We start from the raw sequence: 24,927 nt of genomic DNA, 5'->3' as shown, positions 1-24,927 counted from the left end.
GAGAGAGAGAGACTTCCTGCTCCTTGTGTACCTTCAGGGGTCCGAACTGGCATGGGCGTGACTGTGGACATTACACTTCATCCAGCGCATAAAGATGCCGTGACCCGGATTCGAACCGGGGTTGCTGCGGCCACAACGCAGAGTACTAACCACTATACGATCACGGCATTGTCAACGAGCCAGGTAGGAGTCGAACCTACAATCTTCTGATCCGTAGTCAGACGCGTTATCCATTGCGCCACTGGCCCTGCACCTGGCCCTGACTCTTTGCTAAGCCTTCACAAAGGGCATTCTAGCTGCAGAAGCCAATCGACACCATCTCAGCCATTCCAGAGATAAACGGCTAACTTTCTGCTGAATTTCTAATGGAAAGGAAAGTGCTCAGGCCTTCTCAGTTGCTGTCACATCACTGCTTATGGCTGCTCGATAGTTGTGAAAATGGCAAAGGCTAATAATGTTACAATCTCATTCTATGTGGCCCACAGGTGGTGTTGAAGGAAACCCCTCCACCTTATAGGACGGTTGTTTCACTTCCACATAGATGGCTGCCTACTTTCGTGCCTCTCGAAAAGCAGTGGTCCTCGCTGTCCAAAATGTACATCCCACTGGCCTTCAAAGAAAGACTTTTCACTCTCTGCTGTTACCTTCAAAGGCCACTGTTGTAGAGTTCGCATGGCCCCAAGTTTGTGTTACAGCGGGTGTAGCATGACATGGCAGGATACACCTTGGCCTGTTGACCAATCCTTTAGTGATCTGACTACGGCCTGCCACATTGTAATCGACCGACGCTAGGATAGTATCAAGGTATCCTATATCACAGAGTTGGTGCTGGTTGCAAGAAGCGGTCTTAGAGAGAGAGAGAGAGAGAGACTTCCTGCTCCTTGTGTACCTTCAGGGGTCCGAACTGGCATGGGCGTGACTGTGGACATTACACTTCATCCAGCGCATAAAGATGCCGTGACCCGGATTCGAACCGGGGTTGCTGCGGCCACAACGCAGAGTACTAACCACTATACGATCACGGCATTGTCAACGAGCCAGGTAGGAGTCGAACCTACAATCTTCTGATCCGTAGTCAGACGCGTTATCCATTGCGCCACTGGCCCTGCACCTGGCCCTGACTCTTTGCTAAGCCTTCACAAAGGGCATTCTAGCTGCAGAAGCCAATCGACACCATCTCAGCCATTCCAGAGATAAACGGCTAACTTTCTGCTGAATTTCTAATGGAAAGGAAAGTGCTCAGGCCTTCTCAGTTGCTGTCACATCACTGCTTATGGCTGCTCGATAGTTGTGAAAATGGCAAAGGCTAATAATGTTACAATCTCATTCTATGTGGCCCACAGGTGGTGTTGAAGGAAACCCCTCCACCTTATAGGACGGTTGTTTCACTTCCACATAGATGGCTGCCTACTTTCGTGCCTCTCGAAAAGCAGTGGTCCTCGCTGTCCAAAATGTACATCCCACTGGCCTTCAAAGAAAGACTTTTCACTCTCTGCTGTTACCTTCAAAGGCCACTGTTGTAGAGTTCGCATGGCCCCAAGTTTGTGTTACAGCGGGTGTAGCATGACATGGCAGGATACACCTTGGCCTGTTGACCAATCCTTTAGTGATCTGACTACGGCCTGCCACATTGTAATCGACCGACGCTAGGATAGTATCAAGGTATCCTATATCACAGAGTTGGTGCTGGTTGCAAGAAGCGGTCTTAGAGAGAGAGAGAGAGAGAGACTTCCTGCTCCTTGTGTACCTTCAGGGGTCCGAACTGGCATGGGCGTGACTGTGGACATTACACTTCATCCAGCGCATAAAGATGCCGTGACCCGGATTCGAACCGGGGTTGCTGCGGCCACAACGCAGAGTACTAACCACTATACGATCACGGCATTGTCAACGAGCCAGGTAGGAGTCGAACCTACAATCTTCTGATCCGTAGTCAGACGCGTTATCCATTGCGCCACTGGCCCTGCACCTGGCCCTGACTCTTTGCTAAGCCTTCACAAAGGGCATTCTAGCTGCAGAAGCCAATCGACACCATCTCAGCCATTCCAGAGATAAACGGCTAACTTTCTGCTGAATTTCTAATGGAAAGGAAAGTGCTCAGGCCTTCTCAGTTGCTGTCACATCACTGCTTATGGCTGCTCGATAGTTGTGAAAATGGCAAAGGCTAATAATGTTACAATCTCATTCTATGTGGCCCACAGGTGGTGTTGAAGGAAACCCCTCCACCTTATAGGACGGTTGTTTCACTTCCACATAGATGGCTGCCTACTTTCGTGCCTCTCGAAAAGCAGTGGTCCTCGCTGTCCAAAATGTACATCCCACTGGCCTTCAAAGAAAGACTTTTCACTCTCTGCTGTTACCTTCAAAGGCCACTGTTGTAGAGTTCGCATGGCCCCAAGTTTGTGTTACAGCGGGTGTAGCATGACATGGCAGGATACACCTTGGCCTGTTGACCAATCCTTTAGTGATCTGACTACGGCCTGCCACATTGTAATCGACCGACGCTAGGATAGTATCAAGGTATCCTATATCACAGAGTTGGTGCTGGTTGCAAGAAGCGGTCTTAGAGAGAGAGAGAGAGAGAGACTTCCTGCTCCTTGTGTACCTTCAGGGGTCCGAACTGGCATGGGCGTGACTGTGGACATTACACTTCATCCAGCGCATAAAGATGCCGTGACCCGGATTCGAACCGGGGTTGCTGCGGCCACAACGCAGAGTACTAACCACTATACGATCACGGCATTGTCAACGAGCCAGGTAGGAGTCGAACCTACAATCTTCTGATCCGTAGTCAGACGCGTTATCCATTGCGCCACTGGCCCTGCACCTGGCCCTGACTCTTTGCTAAGCCTTCACAAAGGGCATTCTAGCTGCAGAAGCCAATCGACACCATCTCAGCCATTCCAGAGATAAACGGCTAACTTTCTGCTGAATTTCTAATGGAAAGGAAAGTGCTCAGGCCTTCTCAGTTGCTGTCACATCACTGCTTATGGCTGCTCGATAGTTGTGAAAATGGCAAAGGCTAATAATGTTACAATCTCATTCTATGTGGCCCACAGGTGGTGTTGAAGGAAACCCCTCCACCTTATAGGACGGTTGTTTCACTTCCACATAGATGGCTGCCTACTTTCGTGCCTCTCGAAAAGCAGTGGTCCTCGCTGTCCAAAATGTACATCCCACTGGCCTTCAAAGAAAGACTTTTCACTCTCTGCTGTTACCTTCAAAGGCCACTGTTGTAGAGTTCGCATGGCCCCAAGTTTGTGTTACAGCGGGTGTAGCATGACATGGCAGGATACACCTTGGCCTGTTGACCAATCCTTTAGTGATCTGACTACGGCCTGCCACATTGTAATCGACCGACGCTAGGATAGTATCAAGGTATCCTATATCACAGAGTTGGTGCTGGTTGCAAGAAGCGGTCTTAGAGAGAGAGAGAGAGAGAGAGCTTCCTGCTCCTTGTGTACCTTCAGGGGTCCGAACTGGCATGGGCGTGACTGTGGACATTACACTTCATCCAGCGCATAAAGATGCCGTGACCCGGATTCGAACCGGGGTTGCTGCGGCCACAACGCAGAGTACTAACCACTATACGATCACGGCATTGTCAACGAGCCAGGTAGGAGTCGAACCTACAATCTTCTGATCCGTAGTCAGACGCGTTATCCATTGCGCCACTGGCCCTGCACCTGGCCCTGACTCTTTGCTAAGCCTTCACAAAGGGCATTCTAGCTGCAGAAGCCAATCGACACCATCTCAGCCATTCCAGAGATAAACGGCTAACTTTCTGCTGAATTTCTAATGGAAAGGAAAGTGCTCAGGCCTTCTCAGTTGCTGTCACATCACTGCTTATGGCTGCTCGATAGTTGTGAAAATGGCAAAGGCTAATAATGTTACAATCTCATTCTATGTGGCCCACAGGTGGTGTTGAAGGAAACCCCTCCACCTTATAGGACGGTTGTTTCACTTCCACATAGATGGCTGCCTACTTTCGTGCCTCTCGAAAAGCAGTGGTCCTCGCTGTCCAAAATGTACATCCCACTGGCCTTCAAAGAAAGACTTTTCACTCTCTGCTGTTACCTTCAAAGGCCACTGTTGTAGAGTTCGCATGGCCCCAAGTTTGTGTTACAGCGGGTGTAGCATGACATGGCAGGATACACCTTGGCCTGTTGACCAATCCTTTAGTGATCTGACTACGGCCTGCCACATTGTAATCGACCGACGCTAGGATAGTATCAAGGTATCCTATATCACAGAGTTGGTGCTGGTTGCAAGAAGCGGTCTTAGAGAGAGAGAGAGAGAGAGACTTCCTGCTCCTTGTGTACCTTCAGGGGTCCGAACTGGCATGGGCGTGACTGTGGACATTACACTTCATCCAGCGCATAAAGATGCCGTGACCCGGATTCGAACCGGGGTTGCTGCGGCCACAACGCAGAGTACTAACCACTATACGATCACGGCATTGTCAACGAGCCAGGTAGGAGTCGAACCTACAATCTTCTGATCCGTAGTCAGACGCGTTATCCATTGCGCCACTGGCCCTGCACCTGGCCCTGACTCTTTGCTAAGCCTTCACAAAGGGCATTCTAGCTGCAGAAGCCAATCGACACCATCTCAGCCATTCCAGAGATAAACGGCTAACTTTCTGCTGAATTTCTAATGGAAAGGAAAGTGCTCAGGCCTTCTCAGTTGCTGTCACATCACTGCTTATGGCTGCTCGATAGTTGTGAAAATGGCAAAGGCTAATAATGTTACAATCTCATTCTATGTGGCCCACAGGTGGTGTTGAAGGAAACCCCTCCACCTTATAGGACGGTTGTTTCACTTCCACATAGATGGCTGCCTACTTTCGTGCCTCTCGAAAAGCAGTGGTCCTCGCTGTCCAAAATGTACATCCCACTGGCCTTCAAAGAAAGACTTTTCACTCTCTGCTGTTACCTTCAAAGGCCACTGTTGTAGAGTTCGCATGGCCCCAAGTTTGTGTTACAGCGGGTGTAGCATGACATGGCAGGATACACCTTGGCCTGTTGACCAATCCTTTAGTGATCTGACTACGGCCTGCCACATTGTAATCGACCGACGCTAGGATAGTATCAAGGTATCCTATATCACAGAGTTGGTGCTGGTTGCAAGAAGCGGTCTTAGAGAGAGAGAGAGAGAGAGACTTCCTGCTCCTTGTGTACCTTCAGGGGTCCGAACTGGCATGGGCGTGACTGTGGACATTACACTTCATCCAGCGCATAAAGATGCCGTGACCCGGATTCGAACCGGGGTTGCTGCGGCCACAACGCAGAGTACTAACCACTATACGATCACGGCATTGTCAACGAGCCAGGTAGGAGTCGAACCTACAATCTTCTGATCCGTAGTCAGACGCGTTATCCATTGCGCCACTGGCCCTGCACCTGGCCCTGACTCTTTGCTAAGCCTTCACAAAGGGCATTCTAGCTGCAGAAGCCAATCGACACCATCTCAGCCATTCCAGAGATAAACGGCTAACTTTCTGCTGAATTTCTAATGGAAAGGAAAGTGCTCAGGCCTTCTCAGTTGCTGTCACATCACTGCTTATGGCTGCTCGATAGTTGTGAAAATGGCAAAGGCTAATAATGTTACAATCTCATTCTATGTGGCCCACAGGTGGTGTTGAAGGAAACCCCTCCACCTTATAGGACGGTTGTTTCACTTCCACATAGATGGCTGCCTACTTTCGTGCCTCTCGAAAAGCAGTGGTCCTCGCTGTCCAAAATGTACATCCCACTGGCCTTCAAAGAAAGACTTTTCACTCTCTGCTGTTACCTTCAAAGGCCACTGTTGTAGAGTTCGCATGGCCCCAAGTTTGTGTTACAGCGGGTGTAGCATGACATGGCAGGATACACCTTGGCCTGTTGACCAATCCTTTAGTGATCTGACTACGGCCTGCCACATTGTAATCGACCGACGCTAGGATAGTATCAAGGTATCCTATATCACAGAGTTGGTGCTGGTTGCAAGAAGCGGTCTTAGAGAGAGAGAGAGAGAGAGACTTCCTGCTCCTTGTGTACCTTCAGGGGTCCGAACTGGCATGGGCGTGACTGTGGACATTACACTTCATCCAGCGCATAAAGATGCCGTGACCCGGATTCGAACCGGGGTTGCTGCGGCCACAACGCAGAGTACTAACCACTATACGATCACGGCATTGTCAACGAGCCAGGTAGGAGTCGAACCTACAATCTTCTGATCCGTAGTCAGACGCGTTATCCATTGCGCCACTGGCCCTGCACCTGGCCCTGACTCTTTGCTAAGCCTTCACAAAGGGCATTCTAGCTGCAGAAGCCAATCGACACCATCTCAGCCATTCCAGAGATAAACGGCTAACTTTCTGCTGAATTTCTAATGGAAAGGAAAGTGCTCAGGCCTTCTCAGTTGCTGTCACATCACTGCTTATGGCTGCTCGATAGTTGTGAAAATGGCAAAGGCTAATAATGTTACAATCTCATTCTATGTGGCCCACAGGTGGTGTTGAAGGAAACCCCTCCACCTTATAGGACGGTTGTTTCACTTCCACATAGATGGCTGCCTACTTTCGTGCCTCTCGAAAAGCAGTGGTCCTCGCTGTCCAAAATGTACATCCCACTGGCCTTCAAAGAAAGACTTTTCACTCTCTGCTGTTACCTTCAAAGGCCACTGTTGTAGAGTTCGCATGGCCCCAAGTTTGTGTTACAGCGGGTGTAGCATGACATGGCAGGATACACCTTGGCCTGTTGACCAATCCTTTAGTGATCTGACTACGGCCTGCCACATTGTAATCGACCGACGCTAGGATAGTATCAAGGTATCCTATATCACAGAGTTGGTGCTGGTTGCAAGAAGCGGTCTTAGAGAGAGAGAGAGAGAGAGACTTCCTGCTCCTTGTGTACCTTCAGGGGTCCGAACTGGCATGGGCGTGACTGTGGACATTACACTTCATCCAGCGCATAAAGATGCCGTGACCCGGATTCGAACCGGGGTTGCTGCGGCCACAACGCAGAGTACTAACCACTATACGATCACGGCATTGTCAACGAGCCAGGTAGGAGTCGAACCTACAATCTTCTGATCCGTAGTCAGACGCGTTATCCATTGCGCCACTGGCCCTGCACCTGGCCCTGACTCTTTGCTAAGCCTTCACAAAGGGCATTCTAGCTGCAGAAGCCAATCGACACCATCTCAGCCATTCCAGAGATAAACGGCTAACTTTCTGCTGAATTTCTAATGGAAAGGAAAGTGCTCAGGCCTTCTCAGTTGCTGTCACATCACTGCTTATGGCTGCTCGATAGTTGTGAAAATGGCAAAGGCTAATAATGTTACAATCTCATTCTATGTGGCCCACAGGTGGTGTTGAAGGAAACCCCTCCACCTTATAGGACGGTTGTTTCACTTCCACATAGATGGCTGCCTACTTTCGTGCCTCTCGAAAAGCAGTGGTCCTCGCTGTCCAAAATGTACATCCCACTGGCCTTCAAAGAAAGACTTTTCACTCTCTGCTGTTACCTTCAAAGGCCACTGTTGTAGAGTTCGCATGGCCCCAAGTTTGTGTTACAGCGGGTGTAGCATGACATGGCAGGATACACCTTGGCCTGTTGACCAATCCTTTAGTGATCTGACTACGGCCTGCCACATTGTAATCGACCGACGCTAGGATAGTATCAAGGTATCCTATATCACAGAGTTGGTGCTGGTTGCAAGAAGCGGTCTTAGAGAGAGAGAGAGAGAGAGACTTCCTGCTCCTTGTGTACCTTCAGGGGTCCGAACTGGCATGGGCGTGACTGTGGACATTACACTTCATCCAGCGCATAAAGATGCCGTGACCCGGATTCGAACCGGGGTTGCTGCGGCCACAACGCAGAGTACTAACCACTATACGATCACGGCATTGTCAACGAGCCAGGTAGGAGTCGAACCTACAATCTTCTGATCCGTAGTCAGACGCGTTATCCATTGCGCCACTGGCCCTGCACCTGGCCCTGACTCTTTGCTAAGCCTTCACAAAGGGCATTCTAGCTGCAGAAGCCAATCGACACCATCTCAGCCATTCCAGAGATAAACGGCTAACTTTCTGCTGAATTTCTAATGGAAAGGAAAGTGCTCAGGCCTTCTCAGTTGCTGTCACATCACTGCTTATGGCTGCTCGATAGTTGTGAAAATGGCAAAGGCTAATAATGTTACAATCTCATTCTATGTGGCCCACAGGTGGTGTTGAAGGAAACCCCTCCACCTTATAGGACGGTTGTTTCACTTCCACATAGATGGCTGCCTACTTTCGTGCCTCTCGAAAAGCAGTGGTCCTCGCTGTCCAAAATGTACATCCCACTGGCCTTCAAAGAAAGACTTTTCACTCTCTGCTGTTACCTTCAAAGGCCACTGTTGTAGAGTTCGCATGGCCCCAAGTTTGTGTTACAGCGGGTGTAGCATGACATGGCAGGATACACCTTGGCCTGTTGACCAATCCTTTAGTGATCTGACTACGGCCTGCCACATTGTAATCGACCGACGCTAGGATAGTATCAAGGTATCCTATATCACAGAGTTGGTGCTGGTTGCAAGAAGCGGTCTTAGAGAGAGAGAGAGAGAGAGAGACTTCCTGCTCCTTGTGTACCTTCAGGGGTCCGAACTGGCATGGGCGTGACTGTGGACATTACACTTCATCCAGCGCATAAAGATGCCGTGACCCGGATTCGAACCGGGGTTGCTGCGGCCACAACGCAGAGTACTAACCACTATACGATCACGGCATTGTCAACGAGCCAGGTAGGAGTCGAACCTACAATCTTCTGATCCGTAGTCAGACGCGTTATCCATTGCGCCACTGGCCCTGCACCTGGCCCTGACTCTTTGCTAAGCCTTCACAAAGGGCATTCTAGCTGCAGAAGCCAATCGACACCATCTCAGCCATTCCAGAGATAAACGGCTAACTTTCTGCTGAATTTCTAATGGAAAGGAAAGTGCTCAGGCCTTCTCAGTTGCTGTCACATCACTGCTTATGGCTGCTCGATAGTTGTGAAAATGGCAAAGGCTAATAATGTTACAATCTCATTCTATGTGGCCCACAGGTGGTGTTGAAGGAAACCCCTCCACCTTATAGGACGGTTGTTTCACTTCCACATAGATGGCTGCCTACTTTCGTGCCTCTCGAAAAGCAGTGGTCCTCGCTGTCCAAAATGTACATCCCACTGGCCTTCAAAGAAAGACTTTTCACTCTCTGCTGTTACCTTCAAAGGCCACTGTTGTAGAGTTCGCATGGCCCCAAGTTTGTGTTACAGCGGGTGTAGCATGACATGGCAGGATACACCTTGGCCTGTTGACCAATCCTTTAGTGATCTGACTACGGCCTGCCACATTGTAATCGACCGACGCTAGGATAGTATCAAGGTATCCTATATCACAGAGTTGGTGCTGGTTGCAAGAAGCGGTCTTAGAGAGAGAGAGAGAGAGAGACTTCCTGCTCCTTGTGTACCTTCAGGGGTCCGAACTGGCATGGGCGTGACTGTGGACATTACACTTCATCCAGCGCATAAAGATGCCGTGACCCGGATTCGAACCGGGGTTGCTGCGGCCACAACGCAGAGTACTAACCACTATACGATCACGGCATTGTCAACGAGCCAGGTAGGAGTCGAACCTACAATCTTCTGATCCGTAGTCAGACGCGTTATCCATTGCGCCACTGGCCCTGCACCTGGCCCTGACTCTTTGCTAAGCCTTCACAAAGGGCATTCTAGCTGCAGAAGCCAATCGACACCATCTCAGCCATTCCAGAGATAAACGGCTAACTTTCTGCTGAATTTCTAATGGAAAGGAAAGTGCTCAGGCCTTCTCAGTTGCTGTCACATCACTGCTTATGGCTGCTCGATAGTTGTGAAAATGGCAAAGGCTAATAATGTTACAATCTCATTCTATGTGGCCCACAGGTGGTGTTGAAGGAAACCCCTCCACCTTATAGGACGGTTGTTTCACTTCCACATAGATGGCTGCCTACTTTCGTGCCTCTCGAAAAGCAGTGGTCCTCGCTGTCCAAAATGTACATCCCACTGGCCTTCAAAGAAAGACTTTTCACTCTCTGCTGTTACCTTCAAAGGCCACTGTTGTAGAGTTCGCATGGCCCCAAGTTTGTGTTACAGCGGGTGTAGCATGACATGGCAGGATACACCTTGGCCTGTTGACCAATCCTTTAGTGATCTGACTACGGCCTGCCACATTGTAATCGACCGACGCTAGGATAGTATCAAGGTATCCTATATCACAGAGTTGGTGCTGGTTGCAAGAAGCGGTCTTAGAGAGAGAGAGAGAGAGAGAGACTTCCTGCTCCTTGTGTACCTTCAGGGGTCCGAACTGGCATGGGCGTGACTGTGGACATTACACTTCATCCAGCGCATAAAGATGCCGTGACCCGGATTCGAACCGGGGTTGCTGCGGCCACAACGCAGAGTACTAACCACTATACGATCACGGCATTGTCAACGAGCCAGGTAGGAGTCGAACCTACAATCTTCTGATCCGTAGTCAGACGCGTTATCCATTGCGCCACTGGCCCTGCACCTGGCCCTGACTCTTTGCTAAGCCTTCACAAAGGGCATTCTAGCTGCAGAAGCCAATCGACACCATCTCAGCCATTCCAGAGATAAACGGCTAACTTTCTGCTGAATTTCTAATGGAAAGGAAAGTGCTCAGGCCTTCTCAGTTGCTGTCACATCACTGCTTATGGCTGCTCGATAGTTGTGAAAATGGCAAAGGCTAATAATGTTACAATCTCATTCTATGTGGCCCACAGGTGGTGTTGAAGGAAACCCCTCCACCTTATAGGACGGTTGTTTCACTTCCACATAGATGGCTGCCTACTTTCGTGCCTCTCGAAAAGCAGTGGTCCTCGCTGTCCAAAATGTACATCCCACTGGCCTTCAAAGAAAGACTTTTCACTCTCTGCTGTTACCTTCAAAGGCCACTGTTGTAGAGTTCGCATGGCCCCAAGTTTGTGTTACAGCGGGTGTAGCATGACATGGCAGGATACACCTTGGCCTGTTGACCAATCCTTTAGTGATCTGACTACGGCCTGCCACATTGTAATCGACCGACGCTAGGATAGTATCAAGGTATCCTATATCACAGAGTTGGTGCTGGTTGCAAGAAGCGGTCTTAGAGAGAGAGAGAGAGAGAGAGAGAGACTTCCTGCTCCTTGTGTACCTTCAGGGGTCCGAACTGGCATGGGCGTGACTGTGGACATTACACTTCATCCAGCGCATAAAGATGCCGTGACCCGGATTCGAACCGGGGTTGCTGCGGCCACAACGCAGAGTACTAACCACTATACGATCACGGCATTGTCAACGAGCCAGGTAGGAGTCGAACCTACAATCTTCTGATCCGTAGTCAGACGCGTTATCCATTGCGCCACTGGCCCTGCACCTGGCCCTGACTCTTTGCTAAGCCTTCACAAAGGGCATTCTAGCTGCAGAAGCCAATCGACACCATCTCAGCCATTCCAGAGATAAACGGCTAACTTTCTGCTGAATTTCTAATGGAAAGGAAAGTGCTCAGGCCTTCTCAGTTGCTGTCACATCACTGCTTATGGCTGCTCGATAGTTGTGAAAATGGCAAAGGCTAATAATGTTACAATCTCATTCTATGTGGCCCACAGGTGGTGTTGAAGGAAACCCCTCCACCTTATAGGACGGTTGTTTCACTTCCACATAGATGGCTGCCTACTTTCGTGCCTCTCGAAAAGCAGTGGTCCTCGCTGTCCAAAATGTACATCCCACTGGCCTTCAAAGAAAGACTTTTCACTCTCTGCTGTTACCTTCAAAGGCCACTGTTGTAGAGTTCGCATGGCCCCAAGTTTGTGTTACAGCGGGTGTAGCATGACATGGCAGGATACACCTTGGCCTGTTGACCAATCCTTTAGTGATCTGACTACGGCCTGCCACATTGTAATCGACCGACGCTAGGATAGTATCAAGGTATCCTATATCACAGAGTTGGTGCTGGTTGCAAGAAGCGGTCTTAGAGAGAGAGAGAGAGAGAGACTTCCTGCTCCTTGTGTACCTTCAGGGGTCCGAACTGGCATGGGCGTGACTGTGGACATTACACTTCATCCAGCGCATAAAGATGCCGTGACCCGGATTCGAACCGGGGTTGCTGCGGCCACAACGCAGAGTACTAACCACTATACGATCACGGCATTGTCAACGAGCCAGGTAGGAGTCGAACCTACAATCTTCTGATCCGTAGTCAGACGCGTTATCCATTGCGCCACTGGCCCTGCACCTGGCCCTGACTCTTTGCTAAGCCTTCACAAAGGGCATTCTAGCTGCAGAAGCCAATCGACACCATCTCAGCCATTCCAGAGATAAACGGCTAACTTTCTGCTGAATTTCTAATGGAAAGGAAAGTGCTCAGGCCTTCTCAGTTGCTGTCACATCACTGCTTATGGCTGCTCGATAGTTGTGAAAATGGCAAAGGCTAATAATGTTACAATCTCATTCTATGTGGCCCACAGGTGGTGTTGAAGGAAACCCCTCCACCTTATAGGACGGTTGTTTCACTTCCACATAGATGGCTGCCTACTTTCGTGCCTCTCGAAAAGCAGTGGTCCTCGCTGTCCAAAATGTACATCCCACTGGCCTTCAAAGAAAGACTTTTCACTCTCTGCTGTTACCTTCAAAGGCCACTGTTGTAGAGTTCGCATGGCCCCAAGTTTGTGTTACAGCGGGTGTAGCATGACATGGCAGGATACACCTTGGCCTGTTGACCAATCCTTTAGTGATCTGACTACGGCCTGCCACATTGTAATCGACCGACGCTAGGATAGTATCAAGGTATCCTATATCACAGAGTTGGTGCTGGTTGCAAGAAGCGGTCTTAGAGAGAGAGAGAGAGAGAGACTTCCTGCTCCTTGTGTACCTTCAGGGGTCCGAACTGGCATGGGCGTGACTGTGGACATTACACTTCATCCAGCGCATAAAGATGCCGTGACCCGGATTCGAACCGGGGTTGCTGCGGCCACAACGCAGAGTACTAACCACTATACGATCACGGCATTGTCAACGAGCCAGGTAGGAGTCGAACCTACAATCTTCTGATCCGTAGTCAGACGCGTTATCCATTGCGCCACTGGCCCTGCACCTGGCCCTGACTCTTTGCTAAGCCTTCACAAAGGGCATTCTAGCTGCAGAAGCCAATCGACACCATCTCAGCCATTCCAGAGATAAACGGCTAACTTTCTGCTGAATTTCTAATGGAAAGGAAAGTGCTCAGGCCTTCTCAGTTGCTGTCACATCACTGCTTATGGCTGCTCGATAGTTGTGAAAATGGCAAAGGCTAATAATGTTACAATCTCATTCTATGTGGCCCACAGGTGGTGTTGAAGGAAACCCCTCCACCTTATAGGACGGTTGTTTCACTTCCACATAGATGGCTGCCTACTTTCGTGCCTCTCGAAAAGCAGTGGTCCTCGCTGTCCAAAATGTACATCCCACTGGCCTTCAAAGAAAGACTTTTCACTCTCTGCTGTTACCTTCAAAGGCCACTGTTGTAGAGTTCGCATGGCCCCAAGTTTGTGTTACAGCGGGTGTAGCATGACATGGCAGGATACACCTTGGCCTGTTGACCAATCCTTTAGTGATCTGACTACGGCCTGCCACATTGTAATCGACCGACGCTAGGATAGTATCAAGGTATCCTATATCACAGAGTTGGTGCTGGTTGCAAGAAGCGGTCTTAGAGAGAGAGAGAGAGAGAGACTTCCTGCTCCTTGTGTACCTTCAGGGGTCCGAACTGGCATGGGCGTGACTGTGGACATTACACTTCATCCAGCGCATAAAGATGCCGTGACCCGGATTCGAACCGGGGTTGCTGCGGCCACAACGCAGAGTACTAACCACTATACGATCACGGCATTGTCAACGAGCCAGGTAGGAGTCGAACCTACAATCTTCTGATCCGTAGTCAGACGCGTTATCCATTGCGCCACTGGCCCTGCACCTGGCCCTGACTCTTTGCTAAGCCTTCACAAAGGGCATTCTAGCTGCAGAAGCCAATCGACACCATCTCAGCCATTCCAGAGATAAACGGCTAACTTTCTGCTGAATTTCTAATGGAAAGGAAAGTGCTCAGGCCTTCTCAGTTGCTGTCACATCACTGCTTATGGCTGCTCGATAGTTGTGAAAATGGCAAAGGCTAATAATGTTACAATCTCATTCTATGTGGCCCACAGGTGGTGTTGAAGGAAACCCCTCCACCTTATAGGACGGTTGTTTCACTTCCACATAGATGGCTGCCTACTTTCGTGCCTCTCGAAAAGCAGTGGTCCTCGCTGTCCAAAATGTACATCCCACTGGCCTTCAAAGAAAGACTTTTCACTCTCTGCTGTTACCTTCAAAGGCCACTGTTGTAGAGTTCGCATGGCCCCAAGTTTGTGTTACAGCGGGTGTAGCATGACATGGCAGGATACACCTTGGCCTGTTGACCAATCCTTTAGTGATCTGACTACGGCCTGCCACATTGTAATCGACCGACGCTAGGATAGTATCAAGGTATCCTATATCACAGAGTTGGTGCTGGTTGCAAGAAGCGGTCTTAGAGAGAGAGAGAGAGAGAGAGACTTCCTGCTCCTTGTGTACCTTCAGGGGTCCGAACTGGCATGGGCGTGACTGTGGACATTACACTTCATCCAGCGCATAAAGATGCCGTGACCCGGATTCGAACCGGGGTTGCTGCGGCCACAACGCAGAGTACTAACCACTATACGATCACGGCATTGTCAACGAGCCAGGTAAGAGTCGAACCTACAATCTTCTGATCCGTAGTCAGACGCGTTATCCATTGCGCCACTGGCCCTGCACCTGGCCCTGACTCTTTGCTAAGCCTTCACAAAGGGCATTCTAGCTGCAGAAGCCAATCGACACCATCTCAGCCATTCCAGAGATAAACGGCTAACTTTCTGCTGAATTTCTAATGGAAAGGAAAGTGCTCAGGCCTTCTCAGTTGCTGTCACATCACTGCTTATGGCTGCTCGATAGTTGTGAAAATGGCAAAGGCTAATAATGTTACAATCTCATTCTATGTGGCCCACAGGTGGTGTTGAAGGAAACCCCTCCACCTTATAGGACGGTTGTTTCACTTCCACATAGATGGCTGCCTACTTTCGTGCCTCTCGAAAAGCAGTGGTCCTCGCTGTCCAAAATGTACATCCCACTGGCCTTCAAAGAAAGACTTTTCACTCTCTGCTGTTACCTTCAAAGGCCACTGTTGTAGAGTTCGCATGGCCCCAAGTTTGTGTTACAGCGGGTGTAGCATGACATGGCAGGATACACCTTGGCCTGTTGACCAATCCTTTAGTGATCTGACTACGGCCTGCCACATTGTAATCGACCGACGCTAGGATAGTATCAAGGTATCCTATATCACAGAGTTGGTGCTGGTTGCAAGAAGCGGTCTTAGAGAGAGAGAGAGAGAGAGACTTCCTGCTCCTTGTGTACCTTCAGGGGTCCGAACTGGCATGGGCGTGACTGTGGACATTACACTTCATCCAGCGCATAAAGATGCCGTGACCCGGATTCGAACCGGGGTTGCTGCGGCCACAACGCAGAGTACTAACCACTATACGATCACGGCATTGTCAACGAGCCAGGTAGGAGTCGAACCTACAATCTTCTGATCCGTAGTCAGACGCGTTATCCATTGCGCCACTGGCCCTGCACCTGGCCCTGACTCTTTGCTAAGCCTTCACAAAGGGCATTCTAGCTGCAGAAGCCAATCGACACCATCTCAGCCATTCCAGAGATAAACGGCTAACTTTCTGCTGAATTTCTAATGGAAAGGAAAGTGCTCAGGCCTTCTCAGTTGCTGTCACATCACTGCTTATGGCTGCTCGATAGTTGTGAAAATGGCAAAGGCTAATAATGTTACAATCTCATTCTATGTGGCCCACAGGTGGTGTTGAAGGAAACCCCTCCACCTTATAGGACGGTTGTTTCACTTCCACATAGATGGCTGCCTACTTTCGTGCCTCTCGAAAAGCAGTGGTCCTCGCTGTCCAAAATGTACATCCCACTGGCCTTCAAAGAAAGACTTTTCACTCTCTGCTGTTACCTTCAAAGGCCACTGTTGTAGAGTTCGCATGGCCCCAAGTTTGTGTTACAGCGGGTGTAGCATGACATGGCAGGATACACCTTGGCCTGTTGACCAATCCTTTAGTGATCTGACTACGGCCTGCCACATTGTAATCGACCGACGCTAGGATAGTATCAAGGTATCCTATATCACAGAGTTGGTGCTGGTTGCAAGAAGCGGTCTTAGAGAGAGAGAGAGAGAGAGAGACTTCCTGCTCCTTGTGTACCTTCAGGGGTCCGAACTGGCATGGGCGTGACTGTGGACATTACACTTCATCCAGCGCATAAAGATGCCGTGACCCGGATTCGAACCGGGGTTGCTGCGGCCACAACGCAGAGTACTAACCACTATACGATCACGGCATTGTCAACGAGCCAGGTAGGAGTCGAACCTACAATCTTCTGATCCGTAGTCAGACGCGTTATCCATTGCGCCACTGGCCCTGCACCTGGCCCTGACTCTTTGCTAAGCCTTCACAAAGGGCATTCTAGCTGCAGAAGCCAATCGACACCATCTCAGCCATTCCAGAGATAAACGGCTAACTTTCTGCTGAATTTCTAATGGAAAGGAAAGTGCTCAGGCCTTCTCAGTTGCTGTCACATCACTGCTTATGGCTGCTCGATAGTTGTGAAAATGGCAAAGGCTAATAATGTTACAATCTCATTCTATGTGGCCCACAGGTGGTGTTGAAGGAAACCCCTCCACCTTATAGGACGGTTGTTTCACTTCCACATAGATGGCTGCCTACTTTCGTGCCTCTCGAAAAGCAGTGGTCCTCGCTGTCCAAAATGTACATCCCACTGGCCTTCAAAGAAAGACTTTTCACTCTCTGCTGTTACCTTCAAAGGCCACTGTTGTAGAGTTCGCATGGCCCCAAGTTTGTGTTACAGCGGGTGTAGCATGACATGGCAGGATACACCTTGGCCTGTTGACCAATCCTTTAGTGATCTGACTACGGCCTGCCACATTGTAATCGACCGACGCTAGGATAGTATCAAGGTATCCTATATCACAGAGTTGGTGCTGGTTGCAAGAAGCGGTCTTAGAGAGAGAGAGAGAGAGAGACTTCCTGCTCCTTGTGTACCTTCAGGGGTCCGAACTGGCATGGGCGTGACTGTGGACATTACACTTCATCCAGCGCATAAAGATGCCGTGACCCGGATTCGAACCGGGGTTGCTGCGGCCACAACGCAGAGTACTAACCACTATACGATCACGGCATTGTCAACGAGCCAGGTAGGAGTCGAACCTACAATCTTCTGATCCGTAGTCAGACGCGTTATCCATTGCGCCACTGGCCCTGCACCTGGCCCTGACTCTTTGCTAAGCCTTCACAAAGGGCATTCTAGCTGCAGAAGCCAATCGACACCATCTCAGCCATTCCAGAGATAAACGGCTAACTTTCTGCTGAATTTCTAATGGAAAGGAAAGTGCTCAGGCCTTCTCAGTTGCTGTCACATCACTGCTTATGGCTGCTCGATAGTTGTGAAAATGGCAAAGGCTAATAATGTTACAATCTCATTCTATGTGGCCCACAGGTGGTGTTGAAGGAAACCCCTCCACCTTATAGGACGGTTGTTTCACTTCCACATAGATGGCTGCCTACTTTCGTGCCTCTCGAAAAGCAGTGGTCCTCGCTGTCCAAAATGTACATCCCACTGGCCTTCAAAGAAAGACTTTTCACTCTCTGCTGTTACCTTCAAAGGCCACTGTTGTAGAGTTCGCATGGCCCCAAGTTTGTGTTACAGCGGGTGTAGCATGACATGGCAGGATACACCTTGGCCTGTTGACCAATCCTTTAGTGATCTGACTACGGCCTGCCACATTGTAATCGACCGACGCTAGGATAGTATCAAGGTATCCTATATCACAGAGTTGGTGCTGGTTGCAAGAAGCGGTCTTAGAGAGAGAGAGAGAGAGAGACTTCCTGCTCCTTGTGTACCTTCAGGGGTCCGAACTGGCATGGGCGTGACTGTGGACATTACACTTCATCCAGCGCATAAAGATGCCGTGACCCGGATTCGAACCGGGGTTGCTGCGGCCACAACGCAGAGTACTAACCACTATACGATCACGGCATTGTCAACGAGCCAGGTAGGAGTCGAACCTACAATCTTCTGATCCGTAGTCAGACGCGTTATCCATTGCGCCACTGGCCCTGCACCTGGCCCTGACTCTTTGCTAAGCCTTCACAAAGGGCATTCTAGCTGCAGAAGCCAATCGACACCATCTCAGCCATTCCAGAGATAAACGGCTAACTTTCTGCTGAATTTCTAATGGAAAGGAAAGTGCTCAGGCCTTCTCAGTTGCTGTCACATCACTGCTTATGGCTGCTCGATAGTTGTGAAAATGGCAAAGGCTAATAATGTTACAATCTCATTCTATGTGGCCCACAGGTGGTGTTGAAGGAAACCCCTCCACCTTATAGGACGGTTGTTTCACTTCCACATAGATGGCTGCCTACTTTCGTGCCTCTCGAAAAGCAGTGGTCCTCGCTGTCCAAAATGTACATCCCACTGGCCTTCAAAGAAAGACTTTTCACTCTTTGCTGTTACCTTCAAAGGCCACTGTTGTAGAGTTCGCATGGCCCCAAGTTTGTGTTACAGCGGGTGTAGCATGACATGGCAGGATACACCTTGGCCTGTTGACCAATCCTTTAGTGATCTGACTACGGCCTGCCACATTGTAATCGACCGACGCTAGGATAGTATCAAGGTATCCTATATCACAGAGTTGGTGCTGGTTGCAAGAAGCGGTCTTAGAGAGAGAGAGAGAGAGAGACTTCCTGCTCCTTGTGTACCTTCAGGGGTCCGAACTGGCATGGGCGTGACTGTGGACATTACACTTCATCCAGCGCATAAAGATGCCGTGACCCGGATTCGAACCGGGGTTGCTGCGGCCACAACGCAGAGTACTAACCACTATACGATCACGGCATTGTCAACGAGCCAGGTAGGAGTCGAACCTACAATCTTCTGATCCGTAGTCAGACGCGTTATCCATTGCGCCACTGGCCCTGCACCTGGCCCTGACTCTTTGCTAAGCCTTCACAAAGGGCATTCTAGCTGCAGAAGCCAATCGACACCATCTCAGCCATTCCAGAGATAAACGGCTAACTTTCTGCTGAATTTCTAATGGAAAGGAAAGTGCTCAGGCCTTCTCAGTTGCTGTCACATCACTGCTTATGGCTGCTCGATAGTTGTGAAAATGGCAAAGGCTAATAATGTTACAATCTCATTCTATGTGGCCCACAGGTGGTGTTGAAGGAAACCCCTCCACCTTATAGGACGGTTGTTTCACTTCCACATAGATGGCTGCCTACTTTCGTGCCTCTCGAAAAGCAGTGGTCCTCGCTGTCCAAAATGTACATCCCACTGGCCTTCAAAGAAAGACTTTTCACTCTCTGCTGTTACCTTCAAAGGCCACTGTTGTAGAGTTCGCATGGCCCCAAGTTTGTGTTACAGCGGGTGTAGCATGACATGGCAGGATACACCTTGGCCTGTTGACCAATCCTTTAGTGATCTGACTACGGCCTGCCACATTGTAATCGACCGACGCTAGGATAGTATCAAGGTATCCTATATCACAGAGTTGGTGCTGGTTGCAAGAAGCGGTCTTAGAGAGAGAGAGAGAGAGAGACTTCCTGCTCCTTGTGTACCTTCAGGGGTCCGAACTGGCATGGGCGTGACTGTGGACATTACACTTCATCCAGCGCATAAAGATGCCGTGACCCGGATTCGAACCGGGGTTGCTGCGGCCACAACGCAGAGTACTAACCACTATACGATCACGGCATTGTCAACGAGCCAGGTAGGAGTCGAACCTACAATCTTCTGATCCGTAGTCAGACGCGTTATCCATTGCGCCACTGGCCCTGCACCTGGCCCTGACTCTTTGCTAAGCCTTCACAAAGGGCATTCTAGCTGCAGAAGCCAATCGACACCATCTCAGCCATTCCAGAGATAAACGGCTAACTTTCTGCTGAATTTCTAATGGAAAGGAAAGTGCTCAGGCCTTCTCAGTTGCTGTCACATCACTGCTTATGGCTGCTCGATAGTTGTGAAAATGGCAAAGGCTAATAATGTTACAATCTCATTCTATGTGGCCCACAGGTGGTGTTGAAGGAAACCCCTCCACCTTATAGGACGGTTGTTTCACTTCCACATAGATGGCTGCCTACTTTCGTGCCTCTCGAAAAGCAGTGGTCCTCGCTGTCCAAAATGTACATCCCACTGGCCTTCAAAGAAAGACTTTTCACTCTCTGCTGTTACCTTCAAAGGCCACTGTTGTAGAGTTCGCATGGCCCCAAGTTTGTGTTACAGCGGGTGTAGCATGACATGGCAGGATACACCTTGGCCTGTTGACCAATCCTTTAGTGATCTGACTACGGCCTGCCACATTGTAATCGACCGACGCTAGGATAGTATCAAGGTATCCTATATCACAGAGTTGGTGCTGGTTGCAAGAAGCGGTCTTAGAGAGAGAGAGAGAGAGAGACTTCCTGCTCCTTGTGTACCTTCAGGGGTCCGAACTGGCATGGGCGTGACTGTGGACATTACACTTCATCCAGCGCATAAAGATGCCGTGACCCGGATTCGAACCGGGGTTGCTGCGGCCACAACGCAGAGTACTAACCACTATACGATCACGGCATTGTCAACGAGCCAGGTAGGAGTCGAACCTACAATCTTCTGATCCGTAGTCAGACGCGTTATCCATTGCGCCACTGGCCCTGCACCTGGCCCTGACTCTTTGCTAAGCCTTCACAAAGGGCATTCTAGCTGCAGAAGCCAATCGACACCATCTCAGCCATTCCAGAGATAAACGGCTAACTTTCTGCTGAATTTCTAATGGAAAGGAAAGTGCTCAGGCCTTCTCAGTTGCTGTCACATCACTGCTTATGGCTGCTCGATAGTTGTGAAAATGGCAAAGGCTAATAATGTTACAATCTCATTCTATGTGGCCCACAGGTGGTGTTGAAGGAAACCCCTCCACCTTATAGGACGGTTGTTTCACTTCCACATAGATGGCTGCCTACTTTCGTGCCTCTCGAAAAGCAGTGGTCCTCGCTGTCCAAAATGTACATCCCACTGGCCTTCAAAGAAAGACTTTTCACTCTCTGCTGTTACCTTCAAAGGCCACTGTTGTAGAGTTCGCATGGCCCCAAGTTTGTGTTACAGCGGGTGTAGCATGACATGGCAGGATACACCTTGGCCTGTTGACCAATCCTTTAGTGATCTGACTACGGCCTGCCACATTGTAATCGACCGACGCTAGGATAGTATCAAGGTATCCTATATCACAGAGTTGGTGCTGGTTGCAAGAAGCGGTCTTAGAGAGAGAGAGAGAGAGAGAGACTTCCTGCTCCTTGTGTACCTTCAGGGGTCCGAACTGGCATGGGCGTGACTGTGGACATTACACTTCATCCAGCGCATAAAGATGCCGTGACCCGGATTCGAACCGGGGTTGCTGCGGCCACAACGCAGAGTACTAACCACTATACGATCACGGCATTGTCAACGAGCCAGGTAGGAGTCGAACCTACAATCTTCTGATCTGTAGTCAGACGCGTTATCCATTGCGCCACTGGCCCTGCACCTGGCCCTGACTCTTTGCTAAGCCTTCACAAAGGGCATTCTAGCTGCAGAAGCCAATCGACACCATCTCAGCCATTCCAGAGATAAACGGCTAACTTTCTGCTGAATTTCTAATGGAAAGGAAAGTGCTCAGGCCTTCTCAGTTGCTGTCACATCACTGCTTATGGCTGCTCGATAGTTGTGAAAATGGCAAAGGCTAATAATGTTACAATCTCATTCTATGTGGCCCACAGGTGGTGTTGAAGGAAACCCCTCCACCTTATAGGACGGTTGTTTCACTTCCACATAGATGGCTGCCTACTTTCGTGCCTCTCGAAAAGCAGTGGTCCTCGCTGTCCAAAATGTACATCCCACTGGCCTTCAAAGAAAGACTTTTCACTCTCTGCTGTTACCTTCAAAGGCCACTGTTGTAGAGTTCGCATGGCCCCAAGTTTGTGTTACAGCGGGTGTAGCATGACATGGCAGGATACACCTTGGCCTGTTGACCAATCCTTTAGTGATCTGACTACGGCCTGCCACATTGTAATCGACCGACGCTAGGATAGTATCAAGGTATCCTATATCACAGAGTTGGTGCTGGTTGCAAGAAGCGGTCTTAGAGAGAGAGAGAGAGAGAGAGACTTCCTGCTCCTTGTGTACCTTCAGGGGTCCGAACTGGCATGGGCGTGACTGTGGACATTACACTTCATCCAGCGCATAAAGATGCCGTGACCCGGATTCGAACCGGGGTTGCTGCGGCCACAACGCAGAGTACTAACCACTATACGATCACGGCATTGTCAACGAGCCAGGTAGGAGTCGAACCTACAATCTTCTGATCCGTAGTCAGACGCGTTATCCATTGCGCCACTGGCCCTGCACCTGGCCCTGACTCTTTGCTAAGCCTTCACAAAGGGCATTCTAGCTGCAGAAGCCAATCGACACCATCTCAGCCATTCCAGAGATAAACGGCTAACTTTCTGCTGAATTTCTAATGGAAAGGAAAGTGCTCAGGCCTTCTCAGTTGCTGTCACATCACTGCTTATGGCTGCTCGATAGTTGTGAAAATGGCAAAGGCTAATAATGTTACAATCTCATTCTATGTGGCCCACAGGTGGTGTTGAAGGAAACCCCTCCACCTTATAGGACGGTTGTTTCACTTCCACATAGATGGCTGCCTACTTTCGTGCCTCTCGAAAAGCAGTGGTCCTCGCTGTCCAAAATGTACATCCCACTGGCCTTCAAAGAAAGACTTTTCACTCTCTGCTGTTACCTTCAAAGGCCACTGTTGTAGAGTTCGCATGGCCCCAAGTTTGTGTTACAGCGGGTGTAGCATGACATGGCAGGATACACCTTGGCCTGTTGACCAATCCTTTAGTGATCTGACTACGGCCTGCCACATTGTAATCGACCGACGCTAGGATAGTATCAAGGTATCCTATATCACAGAGTTGGTGCTGGTTGCAAGAAGCGGTCTTAGAGAGAGAGAGAGAGAGAGACTTCCTGCTCCTTGTGTACCTTCAGGGGTCCGAACTGGCATGGGCGTGACTGTGGACATTACACTTCATCCAGCGCATAAAGATGCCGTGACCCGGATTCGAACCGGGGTTGCTGCGGCCACAACGCAGAGTACTAACCACTATACGATCACGGCATTGTCAACGAGCCAGGTAGGAGTCGAACCTACAATCTTCTGATCCGTAGTCAGACGCGTTATCCATTGCGCCACTGGCCCTGCACCTGGCCCTGACTCTTTGCTAAGCCTTCACAAAGGGCATTCTAGCTGCAGAAGCCAATCGACACCATCTCAGCCATTCCAGAGATAAACGGCTAACTTTCTGCTGAATTTCTAATGGAAAGGAAAGTGCTCAGGCCTTCTCAGTTGCTGTCACATCACTGCTTATGGCTGCTCGATAGTTGTGAAAATGGCAAAGGCTAATAATGTTACAATCTCATTCTATGTGGCCCACAGGTGGTGTTGAAGGAAACCCCTCCACCTTATAGGACGGTTGTTTCACTTCCACATAGATGGCTGCCTACTTTCGTGCCTCTCGAAAAGCAGTGGTCCTCGCTGTCCAAAATGTACATCCCACTGGCCTTCAAAGAAAGACTTTTCACTCTCTGCTGTTACCTTCAAAGGCCACTGTTGTAGAGTTCGCATGGCCCCAAGTTTGTGTTACAGCGGGTGTAGCATGACATGGCAGGATACACCTTGGCCTGTTGACCAATCCTTTAGTGATCTGACTACGGCCTGCCACATTGTAATCGACCGACGCTAGGATAGTATCAAGGTATCCTATATCACAGAGTTGGTGCTGGTTGCAAGAAGCGGTCTTAGAGAGAGAGAGAGAGAGAGAGACTTCCTGCTCCTTGTGTACCTTCAGGGGTCCGAACTGGCATGGGCGTGACTGTGGACATTACACTTCATCCAGCGCATAAAGATGCCGTGACCCGGATTCGAACCGGGGTTGCTGCGGCCACAACGCAGAGTACTAACCACTATACGATCACGGCATTGTCAACGAGCCAGGTAGGAGTCGAACCTACAATCTTCTGATCCGTAGTCAGACGCGTTATCCATTGCGCCACTGGCCCTGCACCTGGCCCTGACTCTTTGCTAAGCCTTCACAAAGGGCATTCTAGCTGCAGAAGCCAATCGACACCATCTCAGCCATTCCAGAGATAAACGGCTAACTTTCTGCTGAATTTCTAATGGAAAGGAAAGTGCTCAGGCCTTCTCAGTTGCTGTCACATCACTGCTTATGGCTGCTCGATAGTTGTGAAAATGGCAAAGGCTAATAATGTTACAATCTCATTCTATGTGGCCCACAGGTGGTGTTGAAGGAAACCCCTCCACCTTATAGGACGGTTGTTTCACTTCCACATAGATGGCTGCCTACTTTCGTGCCTCTCGAAAAGCAGTGGTCCTCGCTGTCCAAAATGTACATCCCACTGGCCTTCAAAGAAAGACTTTTCACTCTCTGCTGTTACCTTCAAAGGCCACTGTTGTAGAGTTCGCATGGCCCCAAGTTTGTGTTACAGCGGGTGTAGCATGACATGGCAGGATACACCTTGGCCTGTTGACCAATCCTTTAGTGATCTGACTACGGCCTGCCACATTGTAATCGACCGACGCTAGGATAGTATCAAGGTATCCTATATCACAGAGTTGGTGCTGGTTGCAAGAAGCGGTCTTAGAGAGAGAGAGAGAGAGAGACTTCCTGCTCCT

The 24,927-nt window shown here is 49.8% G+C and overlaps 57 non-coding genes across 57 annotated transcripts; all 57 read right to left on the bottom strand.

Moving 5' to 3' along the window:
- Window positions 1-95: 95 nt before the first annotated feature.
- Window positions 96-167, bottom strand: TRNAH-GUG (transfer RNA histidin (anticodon GUG)). The gene has a single exon. It is a non-coding gene; the product is annotated as a tRNA-His (tRNA).
- An 8-nt stretch (window positions 168-175) lies between these two features.
- On the bottom strand, window positions 176-248 carry TRNAR-ACG (transfer RNA arginine (anticodon ACG)). Its single transcript has one exon. It is a non-coding gene; the product is annotated as a tRNA-Arg (tRNA).
- Window positions 249-953: 705 nt separating this feature from the next.
- TRNAH-GUG (transfer RNA histidin (anticodon GUG)) lies at window positions 954-1,025 on the bottom strand. The gene has a single exon. It is a non-coding gene; the product is annotated as a tRNA-His (tRNA).
- An 8-nt stretch (window positions 1,026-1,033) lies between these two features.
- Window positions 1,034-1,106, bottom strand: TRNAR-ACG (transfer RNA arginine (anticodon ACG)). The gene has a single exon. It is a non-coding gene; the product is annotated as a tRNA-Arg (tRNA).
- Window positions 1,107-1,811: 705 nt separating this feature from the next.
- TRNAH-GUG (transfer RNA histidin (anticodon GUG)) lies at window positions 1,812-1,883 on the bottom strand. Its single transcript has one exon. It is a non-coding gene; the product is annotated as a tRNA-His (tRNA).
- An 8-nt stretch (window positions 1,884-1,891) lies between these two features.
- On the bottom strand, window positions 1,892-1,964 carry TRNAR-ACG (transfer RNA arginine (anticodon ACG)). The gene has a single exon. It is a non-coding gene; the product is annotated as a tRNA-Arg (tRNA).
- Window positions 1,965-2,669: 705 nt separating this feature from the next.
- On the bottom strand, window positions 2,670-2,741 carry TRNAH-GUG (transfer RNA histidin (anticodon GUG)). The gene has a single exon. It is a non-coding gene; the product is annotated as a tRNA-His (tRNA).
- Window positions 2,742-2,749: 8 nt separating this feature from the next.
- Window positions 2,750-2,822, bottom strand: TRNAR-ACG (transfer RNA arginine (anticodon ACG)). Its single transcript has one exon. It is a non-coding gene; the product is annotated as a tRNA-Arg (tRNA).
- Window positions 2,823-3,528: 706 nt separating this feature from the next.
- Window positions 3,529-3,600, bottom strand: TRNAH-GUG (transfer RNA histidin (anticodon GUG)). Its single transcript has one exon. It is a non-coding gene; the product is annotated as a tRNA-His (tRNA).
- Window positions 3,601-3,608: 8 nt separating this feature from the next.
- Window positions 3,609-3,681, bottom strand: TRNAR-ACG (transfer RNA arginine (anticodon ACG)). The gene has a single exon. It is a non-coding gene; the product is annotated as a tRNA-Arg (tRNA).
- Window positions 3,682-4,386: 705 nt separating this feature from the next.
- Window positions 4,387-4,458, bottom strand: TRNAH-GUG (transfer RNA histidin (anticodon GUG)). Its single transcript has one exon. It is a non-coding gene; the product is annotated as a tRNA-His (tRNA).
- Window positions 4,459-4,466: 8 nt separating this feature from the next.
- TRNAR-ACG (transfer RNA arginine (anticodon ACG)) lies at window positions 4,467-4,539 on the bottom strand. Its single transcript has one exon. It is a non-coding gene; the product is annotated as a tRNA-Arg (tRNA).
- A 705-nt stretch (window positions 4,540-5,244) lies between these two features.
- Window positions 5,245-5,316, bottom strand: TRNAH-GUG (transfer RNA histidin (anticodon GUG)). Its single transcript has one exon. It is a non-coding gene; the product is annotated as a tRNA-His (tRNA).
- Window positions 5,317-5,324: 8 nt separating this feature from the next.
- Window positions 5,325-5,397, bottom strand: TRNAR-ACG (transfer RNA arginine (anticodon ACG)). The gene has a single exon. It is a non-coding gene; the product is annotated as a tRNA-Arg (tRNA).
- A 705-nt stretch (window positions 5,398-6,102) lies between these two features.
- TRNAH-GUG (transfer RNA histidin (anticodon GUG)) lies at window positions 6,103-6,174 on the bottom strand. Its single transcript has one exon. It is a non-coding gene; the product is annotated as a tRNA-His (tRNA).
- An 8-nt stretch (window positions 6,175-6,182) lies between these two features.
- TRNAR-ACG (transfer RNA arginine (anticodon ACG)) lies at window positions 6,183-6,255 on the bottom strand. The gene has a single exon. It is a non-coding gene; the product is annotated as a tRNA-Arg (tRNA).
- A 705-nt stretch (window positions 6,256-6,960) lies between these two features.
- Window positions 6,961-7,032, bottom strand: TRNAH-GUG (transfer RNA histidin (anticodon GUG)). The gene has a single exon. It is a non-coding gene; the product is annotated as a tRNA-His (tRNA).
- An 8-nt stretch (window positions 7,033-7,040) lies between these two features.
- TRNAR-ACG (transfer RNA arginine (anticodon ACG)) lies at window positions 7,041-7,113 on the bottom strand. Its single transcript has one exon. It is a non-coding gene; the product is annotated as a tRNA-Arg (tRNA).
- Window positions 7,114-7,818: 705 nt separating this feature from the next.
- TRNAH-GUG (transfer RNA histidin (anticodon GUG)) lies at window positions 7,819-7,890 on the bottom strand. The gene has a single exon. It is a non-coding gene; the product is annotated as a tRNA-His (tRNA).
- An 8-nt stretch (window positions 7,891-7,898) lies between these two features.
- On the bottom strand, window positions 7,899-7,971 carry TRNAR-ACG (transfer RNA arginine (anticodon ACG)). The gene has a single exon. It is a non-coding gene; the product is annotated as a tRNA-Arg (tRNA).
- A 707-nt stretch (window positions 7,972-8,678) lies between these two features.
- TRNAH-GUG (transfer RNA histidin (anticodon GUG)) lies at window positions 8,679-8,750 on the bottom strand. The gene has a single exon. It is a non-coding gene; the product is annotated as a tRNA-His (tRNA).
- Window positions 8,751-8,758: 8 nt separating this feature from the next.
- On the bottom strand, window positions 8,759-8,831 carry TRNAR-ACG (transfer RNA arginine (anticodon ACG)). Its single transcript has one exon. It is a non-coding gene; the product is annotated as a tRNA-Arg (tRNA).
- A 705-nt stretch (window positions 8,832-9,536) lies between these two features.
- Window positions 9,537-9,608, bottom strand: TRNAH-GUG (transfer RNA histidin (anticodon GUG)). The gene has a single exon. It is a non-coding gene; the product is annotated as a tRNA-His (tRNA).
- An 8-nt stretch (window positions 9,609-9,616) lies between these two features.
- Window positions 9,617-9,689, bottom strand: TRNAR-ACG (transfer RNA arginine (anticodon ACG)). The gene has a single exon. It is a non-coding gene; the product is annotated as a tRNA-Arg (tRNA).
- Window positions 9,690-10,396: 707 nt separating this feature from the next.
- Window positions 10,397-10,468, bottom strand: TRNAH-GUG (transfer RNA histidin (anticodon GUG)). Its single transcript has one exon. It is a non-coding gene; the product is annotated as a tRNA-His (tRNA).
- An 8-nt stretch (window positions 10,469-10,476) lies between these two features.
- Window positions 10,477-10,549, bottom strand: TRNAR-ACG (transfer RNA arginine (anticodon ACG)). Its single transcript has one exon. It is a non-coding gene; the product is annotated as a tRNA-Arg (tRNA).
- A 711-nt stretch (window positions 10,550-11,260) lies between these two features.
- Window positions 11,261-11,332, bottom strand: TRNAH-GUG (transfer RNA histidin (anticodon GUG)). The gene has a single exon. It is a non-coding gene; the product is annotated as a tRNA-His (tRNA).
- An 8-nt stretch (window positions 11,333-11,340) lies between these two features.
- TRNAR-ACG (transfer RNA arginine (anticodon ACG)) lies at window positions 11,341-11,413 on the bottom strand. Its single transcript has one exon. It is a non-coding gene; the product is annotated as a tRNA-Arg (tRNA).
- Window positions 11,414-12,118: 705 nt separating this feature from the next.
- Window positions 12,119-12,190, bottom strand: TRNAH-GUG (transfer RNA histidin (anticodon GUG)). The gene has a single exon. It is a non-coding gene; the product is annotated as a tRNA-His (tRNA).
- Window positions 12,191-12,198: 8 nt separating this feature from the next.
- TRNAR-ACG (transfer RNA arginine (anticodon ACG)) lies at window positions 12,199-12,271 on the bottom strand. The gene has a single exon. It is a non-coding gene; the product is annotated as a tRNA-Arg (tRNA).
- A 705-nt stretch (window positions 12,272-12,976) lies between these two features.
- Window positions 12,977-13,048, bottom strand: TRNAH-GUG (transfer RNA histidin (anticodon GUG)). Its single transcript has one exon. It is a non-coding gene; the product is annotated as a tRNA-His (tRNA).
- An 8-nt stretch (window positions 13,049-13,056) lies between these two features.
- Window positions 13,057-13,129, bottom strand: TRNAR-ACG (transfer RNA arginine (anticodon ACG)). Its single transcript has one exon. It is a non-coding gene; the product is annotated as a tRNA-Arg (tRNA).
- A 705-nt stretch (window positions 13,130-13,834) lies between these two features.
- TRNAH-GUG (transfer RNA histidin (anticodon GUG)) lies at window positions 13,835-13,906 on the bottom strand. Its single transcript has one exon. It is a non-coding gene; the product is annotated as a tRNA-His (tRNA).
- Window positions 13,907-13,914: 8 nt separating this feature from the next.
- On the bottom strand, window positions 13,915-13,987 carry TRNAR-ACG (transfer RNA arginine (anticodon ACG)). The gene has a single exon. It is a non-coding gene; the product is annotated as a tRNA-Arg (tRNA).
- Window positions 13,988-14,694: 707 nt separating this feature from the next.
- TRNAH-GUG (transfer RNA histidin (anticodon GUG)) lies at window positions 14,695-14,766 on the bottom strand. The gene has a single exon. It is a non-coding gene; the product is annotated as a tRNA-His (tRNA).
- A 786-nt stretch (window positions 14,767-15,552) lies between these two features.
- TRNAH-GUG (transfer RNA histidin (anticodon GUG)) lies at window positions 15,553-15,624 on the bottom strand. Its single transcript has one exon. It is a non-coding gene; the product is annotated as a tRNA-His (tRNA).
- An 8-nt stretch (window positions 15,625-15,632) lies between these two features.
- On the bottom strand, window positions 15,633-15,705 carry TRNAR-ACG (transfer RNA arginine (anticodon ACG)). Its single transcript has one exon. It is a non-coding gene; the product is annotated as a tRNA-Arg (tRNA).
- Window positions 15,706-16,412: 707 nt separating this feature from the next.
- On the bottom strand, window positions 16,413-16,484 carry TRNAH-GUG (transfer RNA histidin (anticodon GUG)). The gene has a single exon. It is a non-coding gene; the product is annotated as a tRNA-His (tRNA).
- An 8-nt stretch (window positions 16,485-16,492) lies between these two features.
- TRNAR-ACG (transfer RNA arginine (anticodon ACG)) lies at window positions 16,493-16,565 on the bottom strand. The gene has a single exon. It is a non-coding gene; the product is annotated as a tRNA-Arg (tRNA).
- A 705-nt stretch (window positions 16,566-17,270) lies between these two features.
- On the bottom strand, window positions 17,271-17,342 carry TRNAH-GUG (transfer RNA histidin (anticodon GUG)). The gene has a single exon. It is a non-coding gene; the product is annotated as a tRNA-His (tRNA).
- An 8-nt stretch (window positions 17,343-17,350) lies between these two features.
- On the bottom strand, window positions 17,351-17,423 carry TRNAR-ACG (transfer RNA arginine (anticodon ACG)). The gene has a single exon. It is a non-coding gene; the product is annotated as a tRNA-Arg (tRNA).
- A 705-nt stretch (window positions 17,424-18,128) lies between these two features.
- On the bottom strand, window positions 18,129-18,200 carry TRNAH-GUG (transfer RNA histidin (anticodon GUG)). Its single transcript has one exon. It is a non-coding gene; the product is annotated as a tRNA-His (tRNA).
- Window positions 18,201-18,208: 8 nt separating this feature from the next.
- Window positions 18,209-18,281, bottom strand: TRNAR-ACG (transfer RNA arginine (anticodon ACG)). Its single transcript has one exon. It is a non-coding gene; the product is annotated as a tRNA-Arg (tRNA).
- Window positions 18,282-18,986: 705 nt separating this feature from the next.
- On the bottom strand, window positions 18,987-19,058 carry TRNAH-GUG (transfer RNA histidin (anticodon GUG)). The gene has a single exon. It is a non-coding gene; the product is annotated as a tRNA-His (tRNA).
- An 8-nt stretch (window positions 19,059-19,066) lies between these two features.
- Window positions 19,067-19,139, bottom strand: TRNAR-ACG (transfer RNA arginine (anticodon ACG)). Its single transcript has one exon. It is a non-coding gene; the product is annotated as a tRNA-Arg (tRNA).
- Window positions 19,140-19,844: 705 nt separating this feature from the next.
- TRNAH-GUG (transfer RNA histidin (anticodon GUG)) lies at window positions 19,845-19,916 on the bottom strand. The gene has a single exon. It is a non-coding gene; the product is annotated as a tRNA-His (tRNA).
- An 8-nt stretch (window positions 19,917-19,924) lies between these two features.
- TRNAR-ACG (transfer RNA arginine (anticodon ACG)) lies at window positions 19,925-19,997 on the bottom strand. The gene has a single exon. It is a non-coding gene; the product is annotated as a tRNA-Arg (tRNA).
- Window positions 19,998-20,702: 705 nt separating this feature from the next.
- On the bottom strand, window positions 20,703-20,774 carry TRNAH-GUG (transfer RNA histidin (anticodon GUG)). Its single transcript has one exon. It is a non-coding gene; the product is annotated as a tRNA-His (tRNA).
- Window positions 20,775-20,782: 8 nt separating this feature from the next.
- Window positions 20,783-20,855, bottom strand: TRNAR-ACG (transfer RNA arginine (anticodon ACG)). The gene has a single exon. It is a non-coding gene; the product is annotated as a tRNA-Arg (tRNA).
- Window positions 20,856-21,562: 707 nt separating this feature from the next.
- On the bottom strand, window positions 21,563-21,634 carry TRNAH-GUG (transfer RNA histidin (anticodon GUG)). Its single transcript has one exon. It is a non-coding gene; the product is annotated as a tRNA-His (tRNA).
- An 8-nt stretch (window positions 21,635-21,642) lies between these two features.
- TRNAC-ACA (transfer RNA cysteine (anticodon ACA)) lies at window positions 21,643-21,715 on the bottom strand. The gene has a single exon. It is a non-coding gene; the product is annotated as a tRNA-Cys (tRNA).
- Window positions 21,716-22,422: 707 nt separating this feature from the next.
- Window positions 22,423-22,494, bottom strand: TRNAH-GUG (transfer RNA histidin (anticodon GUG)). The gene has a single exon. It is a non-coding gene; the product is annotated as a tRNA-His (tRNA).
- Window positions 22,495-22,502: 8 nt separating this feature from the next.
- TRNAR-ACG (transfer RNA arginine (anticodon ACG)) lies at window positions 22,503-22,575 on the bottom strand. The gene has a single exon. It is a non-coding gene; the product is annotated as a tRNA-Arg (tRNA).
- A 705-nt stretch (window positions 22,576-23,280) lies between these two features.
- Window positions 23,281-23,352, bottom strand: TRNAH-GUG (transfer RNA histidin (anticodon GUG)). The gene has a single exon. It is a non-coding gene; the product is annotated as a tRNA-His (tRNA).
- An 8-nt stretch (window positions 23,353-23,360) lies between these two features.
- TRNAR-ACG (transfer RNA arginine (anticodon ACG)) lies at window positions 23,361-23,433 on the bottom strand. The gene has a single exon. It is a non-coding gene; the product is annotated as a tRNA-Arg (tRNA).
- A 707-nt stretch (window positions 23,434-24,140) lies between these two features.
- Window positions 24,141-24,212, bottom strand: TRNAH-GUG (transfer RNA histidin (anticodon GUG)). The gene has a single exon. It is a non-coding gene; the product is annotated as a tRNA-His (tRNA).
- Window positions 24,213-24,220: 8 nt separating this feature from the next.
- TRNAR-ACG (transfer RNA arginine (anticodon ACG)) lies at window positions 24,221-24,293 on the bottom strand. Its single transcript has one exon. It is a non-coding gene; the product is annotated as a tRNA-Arg (tRNA).
- Window positions 24,294-24,927: the final 634 nt, after the last annotated feature.

Source organism: Lithobates pipiens, unplaced genomic scaffold (genome assembly GCF_037356315.1).
Source record: "Lithobates pipiens isolate NorthernLeopardFrog02 unplaced genomic scaffold, aLitPip1_a1.2 Scaffold_8, whole genome shotgun sequence".
Lineage (NCBI taxonomy): Eukaryota > Metazoa > Chordata > Amphibia > Anura > Ranidae > Lithobates > Lithobates pipiens.
The sequence above is the reverse complement of the archived record's forward strand: the minus strand, read 5'-3'. Positions and strand labels throughout refer to the sequence as shown.